An 8,674-nucleotide genomic window follows, 5' to 3' on the forward strand; every position below is an offset into this window, starting at 1 on the left:
CCCAGCCGTCCATCTGGATGGTCTCAGTGGGGCGCACCACACACACACATATATATATATACCCACCTGATGAGAACGGATTGTCTAGAGTACCGGACGTGGCCTCGCTGATGTACTGACGTCAGAAAGATCTGTGGGTTCCACGTGATGTATGTCCTATATCCAAACTGTCTAAACGATGAGACTCATCTGTTGGACTCACGTCAGTAAATTCTGTAGGTCTCCACCATGATGTATGCTTTCATCCACACCGTCCAGATGGCTGGATGGTGGGACACAGCCGTGATGCATGAGCCACACCATGGTGTACGTGTTACATCCAAACTGTCCATCCATCTGGTGAGATAGTCTCAAGGCTTGGGATTTAAAAAAATAAGACAGATCTATCAGCTGGACCACACTGCAGAAAATAGCGGAGGGGTGAACGCCTACCCTTGAAACCCTTTTGCGTACACAGAAGTTTTGGATCAAAATGATATTTATATTTCCTCTCAACTAGGTCTCTGTGACAGAAGTTGGTATCAGAGTATAACTTGGGAATACCCGAGGATAACATCACATATCTACTTATAGTTACCCTACACTGTGTGATTGTTGAGAACTTAGAATACTTAGATCCCCGAGTTCAGATAACTTAGAAATTTTCTGATATAGTTCCCTACCGCTGAGATTGTGAGGCTGCATAGTATTCCATTTTTTATCATTTCTGATTTGGGATTCGAAGATTAGAGGGGTCATCATAATGCTGAGGCGGCATCTTAGGAGCAAGAGGCTGAGATTCGTTAGCAATATCCCTATCTCTTAGGTATATGATTATGTTGGTATGTTGTGTTCTGATACGATTTCCCTTCCTTGGTGTGTTTTGTATTGGTTGTATTGTGGTTTAAATTTTGAGGATGAAATTTTTATTAGGAGGGGAGAGCTGTAAGACCCGTATCCTTGCCCATATCGTTCCGTAGGCTTTCACAGTCCTCCCGGTCAAATTCCAGTGACCCGCGATCTGTTATCGGCATTTGCGCGTGATCTTGAGTCATGTCCCATATATTAGAGTTGGCTCGACTCGAATCTTGTACCCTTGCAACCGTGCTGTCGCCGCAGTTCCGACGACGCATCTCGCGTGCTGAGGCAATACCCAAGCCAAAAGATGTGGGCCCGCAATCAGTTCAAGGAAAAATACCGCGCAGTTCCAAAACCTAAGAGAGAGCTTTCAAATCAATCCCATCAATCACATCTCATGTCAAGTACACATCACCTCACACCCCATCCCCAAGCAACCCCAAAGTCAACTCTCTCTCTTACAACCCATCCAGTAAGACCCCATCTATTCCGTATGACTTTCTATGCTTATGTACACAATAATCGACGCCCTTAGCTAGACCTAAATTGGTCGATCATAGTACACACCCAACTGACCAAAACCTCAAGACTCCGAAACTTATTTCATATTGACTGCCCCGTCACCGCAATCATGGAGGTACAACTCGTGCATCTGTACGATACTCCGTTAGTGAGATACTCCTTGAAGAATCATTATTGTATCACGTGCGCAAGGTGCCATGTACTCCATTCCACACATGTGCATAACACATGTCATACACACATGCACATGCCACACATGGGTGAGAGAATCTCTACCTATGTGTGTGATGTCACACACCCATACCTCCCATCTCTTATATGTTCCCCAAAGTCAACACCTCTCCATTCCATACCCTAGGTATGACATCATCACACCATGCCATTCCATGCTCCTTTAATCCACCATTAATTACAAATCCTGAATTAATTTTCATAATCTTAGTCTAAGCTAACGAAGATCACATTAATTGAATTTAACCACATTTTAACAATTTCTCTACATATATCCCTTCATTCCTTAACATTTCACCATTTTTCTACACAAAGAGAGAGAGAGAGAGAGGAGTGATCTTGGTGGGCCATCAACTCCATCAATCTCATCCCTTCCATCCATCTCAACTATCCATCTAATCCATCAAGGTGAGTACACCCACTCCACTTTTGGTTTGTTTTCTTTTTGATTATTTGTATGATTATTAATGGTGACGATTTGATGTGATCAATGGTGTGGATACATAGGAGAGTATGATGTGTTTAACGGTGATAATGATGATCAATAATGGTGATGATATGATGTGTTTAATGGTGTGGATTCAGGGGAGAATACATATAAAAAGAATAATAATAATAATAATAAATAATGTTTTTATAGACTTCATGTGGGACCCATTGATTGTGGGCCCCACTAGAATTTTGTAGGCTATCCAAAGTGCCCAAAGTGAAGCCATTGGGCTGACTAAACACACACATGCACACACACCACAAAAAAAGGAAGGTTGGACGCTGCAGCAAGTAGCGTCCAGATGTCTCTGTTGTTTTACATAGGGTTAAGGGGCTGGGGACCACAATATCCCCCACCCATGATGTATATATCTAATCCATGCCATCCATCTGATTCCCCTGCTCATTTTACGCATTGAGCTGAAAAATGAAGCCAATCTAAATCTCTGGTAAGCCCCACCATTAAAGAGATTGTTTTAATGCTAATAATCTGTTAGGGCCCGCTGTAATATTTTCCTACATCAAAACATATTAAATATTGGTCTCATTAGACCCGTCACGAGCCCAAAAAAATAGCAGATGGACTGGATCGTCTTAATGTGGGCCTCACCTACAAAAAACCTCATAAATAAAAAAATAAAAATAATAAAAAAATAGAATTGTACGTTGTTGCTGTCAGCGTCCTGCTGCTGACACTAGAAGGAAGTGGGCCCCACCACAGGCCCCACCTTGATGCATGTCGAGCATCTACACCGTGCATTTGATGGGTCCCCTTTAAATGATGAGATCCCCCAAAAATCAGCCATCCAAAGAACTCAAGTCGACCACACCATTAAAAAAATAATAATAAATAAAGATAGGAAGCTGGATAAACCAGTAATATTTGTGGGTCCGATCATGAGGTATGTATTATATCTAAACCGTCCATCCATTTGCTGAGCTTGTCTCAAGGCTTTAGAAAAAAAATATAATATAATATAATATAAATAAATAAATAAATAATAACAAAAAATAAAATAAAACAGATCTAACTATCAAGTGGTCCACACTACAAAAGCAGCAAGGATTGCATGCCTACCATTGGAACCCATTTTGGGTCACAGAAGTTTTGGGACCAATATGAAATTTGTTTTTCCTCTTAATTCAGGTCACCGTGACCTTATGAACAAATTGAATGGAAAATAAACGTTATGTTGGCCTTATAAATTGTTTAAGGGTGAAATCATTATCTTCACTGCTATTTGTGGCGAGGTCCAGGTAATCTTTGGATATGATTCATTTTTGGATAATGCTCCAAAATGATCTCTAAAAATAAATAAATAAATAAAAATAGATGAACTGTGTATATATAATAAATACATCACTTTGGGACCCATGTAACTTTGTTTTCCCTGACCCCTCAACCAAGTGGGACACACATAATGGCTGGGCTCAATTTATGAACCACATCTCTGTGGGCCCAACAAATGATTATGAATATTTAATGGAGGGTAAACCTCTCAACTTATGTGTGGTATGGCCCACTTTGATGTAGGTGTTATGCCACTTAATCCACCATGGTTATGATATGATATATATTTAAGATCCTCATTGTTTATCTATTTTATCAACCCTTTTGATGAAATGTTACCAAGACTCAGGCCCATCCAATGATTAGATAGTCGTACGTTCTGAAATAATGCGAATTGAACTCTCATCACTGAAAATTTGTTATGGGCCATCCTGATGATGTATTAGATATTCAACCCATCTAGCCCATGTATCGGGTCCCCTTTGGGGCATTGTCTCAAAGATTAGTTAATCCAATTTGAATTGGACCATACAATACAAGGCTGTGAGAATAAGTACCTAATTATTGAATCTAACCTAAGACCACCATGGTGTATCTATTTAATCCATGCGAACCATCCACTTCCTTGTATCATTTTAGGATTTGGACTAAAATCAAAGTAGACCTAAGTGGGTCACACACAACTCAACCTCATGGGAAATCCCCATGAGCTTCACCACATAAAACCCATTGTAAATTCCATTGATGTGTGGGCCCAAGAATGTTAAGGCCCATTTTGAGTGAATGTCATGTGGGCCCATCAGTGAAAGCCTTGCTTGGGCCAACCATTGGGCCTCTTCAACAGGTGTTTTTGAAATGGCCAAGCTATATGTCCTAGAGGGGGGGTGAATAGGACAATGCCAAATTTAAACAATAACAGTGGAATATAAATGAATAAAAGATAGCACTATTAATAAATCACTCTATTAGAATGTAAAGTAACCTCAAAAAGAGAGATTGATATTAATGTTGTTCTAAGGACAACCTTACACCATAAAAACCAAAGGTTTATGGCAGGACAACCTTATTTCTAGAACAAATTGAATATCAAAAACTCAAACAGAAAGGAAACAAATGAAATAGTAAGAAATAAATTCTAAACTATTACAACATTCCCCACAATGCTTGAAATGTAAATATTACAACATTAACATTCACATATACATCCCATAAATCTAAATGATCAAAGATAGAAAATATAAACAAACATTCAAATCACATGATGCAACATATTTAATGATGGATGTATGTTGTCTGTATGAGTACATAAAACATGGGATAGATTAAGCCAAACTACAAACATAATTCAGGGATAAGTGAAGGACGCAAGCGGAAGACTTAAAGAAACATATGTGTACATGTGCAAGTCCCTGAAATACGTATATATGCCAGGTCATACTTACAAGTGTTGCTTTCAAAAATACAAGAATCAAAATGAAATTATCTATTCCAAAAGAAAACCCAGAATTCCGGCATATCAGGACATGGTTCACAAGAACCCGCCTGAAAACCGCATAAAAGAAAATGCGGCCTCATCATCCTCGAACTCCTGCTCTACCTCAGGGGTCACACCAACATCTGCATCTAAGACAGAGTCTGGTTGGTGTTGAAACACCGCCCCAGAACGTGAGAGTGAGTGATCAACTCAGTGGAACAGTACCGTAAAAGTTAACATGATATCAAATCAATCAAGCAGTAATGATAAGGCAATACAATCAAACATGTCCTAATTACTCTTATTAGTGCAAGGATGTATGTATAGATGATGCATGCCCTCACCTTCCTCCCTCAGCGTCTTCATCTTACGTTACACATGACATCCTCCCGCAGTGCCAACGACTTCCACGCACATGCAAATGTGGTGCATGAACATGATTACCAAATTGTTATTAGTCCTTTTCATACAGCAGGATTGGAAAGCTAAGGTACCTTCCTCATATTAATTTCCACACAGTGATCCATTCTAGGGTCGTCAGTCCTAAGCCATCTCATACGATCATATGGTTTTAGGTCACCGCAAAGGGCTCGTCACCAATCAATGCACGCCTATCATACCTTCGTTACTACTCTAAGGCTCATCGCCCTATTGCGGTATCAAGGTATGCTCGAGATCACTACAAAGGGCTCGTCACCAATCAATGTAGGCCGACAGCACGAATATAGTGTCTCATACCACCATAATCGGCTCACGAGTTTGGTGTGCTCACTGGTCACTACGGGGAGGCTCGTCACCCCAGCGTAGGCCGACAGCTCGACCACGGTGTCCCATACCACCATGTCCGGCTCATGAGTCTTAGCGGATCAAGGTACAATGGTTAACAGGATTTCATCGGTAAGTTTGGTACCCTAGATTCAAGCAATAATGTCCATACATGATTAACATACATCGGGACAATCGGGTTACTTGACGAACTCGACTAGCATGAGCGCACATTGAGTTGAGCGACATAGAGTGTGCAAACACTCCGCGTGGCCAAACCACTGCCAACAACTCTAATATGACTCGGGTTCGTCAAATCACGTCCTTCGTGGCAAAAGCAACCTCAGCCATGAACTCAAGGCTGATTACCGATTTCCTAGACTATTCCATAGTCCCAAACACATTCCATTACAACAAATATTCATATCAACAATTTAGAATAGTAATGGAACAACAACTCAAATCATGTAGTATATGAGCATTTGCAGAATATCAACTTAACATGGATTGAAGCATAAGTGATACTTGAAATTAAACAACAAAGAATGTGACTTGCATGTAGTAAATCATGCACACCAATAGGAGAGTTGAGAATCACTTCTCAACACCGGCAATTAGGTTAATATATTACACTTTAAACCATTGAGACATTTCTACAAACACTTAGAATACATAGTTCAACATACATGACGCATGTTGAAATACACGCATTTGGAAAATTCCTTTTAATAAGGAGTTTACAAACAAAAAATTAGAACAAGTACAAGACAAATAATCATGGCAAACACATGTTCATATTTTTACATATACGGTACTTCCTATATACACATAAAATACAAAAATCTCAATATAGCACATACATATCAGAACGCAAAATAAACATAGCATTTGGCATGTGAAATAACACCCACAATAAGAATAAACCATTAACTAACATTTAAAGCCTTGAAAACCATAACCTATATGAATATAGTCCGCACCTTAAACTGAAATAGTGCACCGAACTGATTCAGACGATATTCGTCATCGGCGACTAGATAACCTAAGGCAAGAATAAAAACGAGCTACAACATCACATAAACTATTCTAAGCTCTAAAAGAAGTTAGGGTTAGATTAACTTACCCAAGAAGGAACTTAGAATCGCCGGAATAACGATTCAAAAGTGATGGTTTAAGGATGAAGAGTAACAGGAAAGAATCTCAAATGATTCACCAACTTCTCTCTCACTTACTCTCTCTTTTCCTCTCTCTCTTATCTAGGGTTTAGGAAATTCGTATGGCATAGAGAGTGAGGGTTTTAAGGTCTATATATAGGCCTAACATTGATGAAAATAGCCCCGGGGCTAAGGTATACTTAGGTTATAACCAAATCAAGCCTCTCTCGATCCAACGGAACACTTATGGTGGTTTTTCTACACGCGGTCGGACTTAAGCTCACCGACCATGGATCTAGGTCAGCTGATTTTTGTACCGATCGGTTTTACAAGATCAACCGTAGTGGACCACACTCAATTCAACGGTCACCGAAACTTGATTCAGGTCTACAAGCATTATGACATGCCCGGGCCATCTTCCCGATCCGAGGGTGAAATTGGCTTAGAATCCAATGGTCGATTGCTTAAAATCGTCGCAAAAGCGACTCAGATTTCATAAAATCATAATTAATTTCTCACCGTTCTCACACTTTTCACTCCTGACTCAATCAAATCGACCCAGGACATCATCCGGACTTGATTTTTGAGGTGATGGTCAAGTCCAACATGGTGACCGTAAACCGTCTAAGATCATCACTATCGGACTTTCGACGCGGGGTCCAGTCCGATCCAAAGCTTCTAAAAATTCCTAAGAGCAACTGGATTTAGCGTTGAATCCCGGTTTCGAGTAACATAGCGCTAACGATTCGACAGGTTTGAGTCCTGCAGATCAAATTTAAAGTGATTGATTCTAATTTCACAAGCAATTGAGTTTAACGCTAATTACCTCACAAATAGCTTTTAAGGAAAATAAAGGTAGTACTCGGGTCTTGGCACAAAATTTTTCAGGTCATTACAACATCGCATAGCTCTGAATGATCAAAGATAGAAAATATAAATCACACATCCACAAAATATAAAGAGTTATAGTGGTTCGCTTGTGTGTACACCAACTGTTAAAAAACAGCCACACAGATTGCTACTCCACTCCTAATATCCTCACACAGGGGATATTAGCGTTCACTATCAAAATAGGTTTTCACAGGTTCACCCAAAACCTTCACAATTGTGTCTTTTTAGAAAAGGGCTTACACAATTCAAAAACCCTCACTTCTGAGTTTTCTGGCTCTCCTCAGATAACCAACACAATGAGATTTTTCTGGCTTAATCTCAAATAAAACCAAAATGAAAATTTACATAAATGTAAAATACCTGGATTTCTCCTTTTGTTGCAGCCCAGAAGAACCAATCGGAGTAGAAGATCGAATGTAGAAGTTCAAAGTCCAATACTCACTTTAAAATGGTTCTAGGTTCTAATTAATTTTAAATTAAACCAGTTGGGCTAGCTATATTTGATTTTGATTCCAAGAAGAAGGAATATCACAATTCCTCTTTTCAATTAAGATTGGAATGTAGAAACAAAATCAAATTAATAAAGCTAACAAAAGAGAATATAAATTATATACAAAGTAGCTTAAAATGAACACAAACTTATCTCAGAGTAATCCCTTAATTTTACTTAAATTGAGTTATGAAACTCTGAAATTTGTGCTCTATTTATAGTTGCAGAAACTCGGCTACGACTGGTCCTGAGGACACTACGACTGGTCGTAAGAGAAACGGATTTTTGAATTTTTGAGCGCGATCGGATAAAACCGTTCTACGACTGGTCGTAGGGTGTCTACGACTGGTCGTGGGCCCTCTACGAACAAGGACTGATCATAGGAGGAGTCGATATTGTTCACACGACCAGTCGAACAAAGTCCAGGACTGGTCGTGGATGCACAGAAAATTTCAAAAAATTGCAACCAACTTAAAACTGGTCTTGAAATTTCTTGGACTAGTTGAACAAGGTTTAGGACTAGTCTTAGA

Source organism: Magnolia sinica, chromosome 1 (genome assembly GCF_029962835.1).
Source record: "Magnolia sinica isolate HGM2019 chromosome 1, MsV1, whole genome shotgun sequence".
Classification (NCBI taxonomy): domain Eukaryota; kingdom Viridiplantae; phylum Streptophyta; class Magnoliopsida; order Magnoliales; family Magnoliaceae; genus Magnolia; species Magnolia sinica.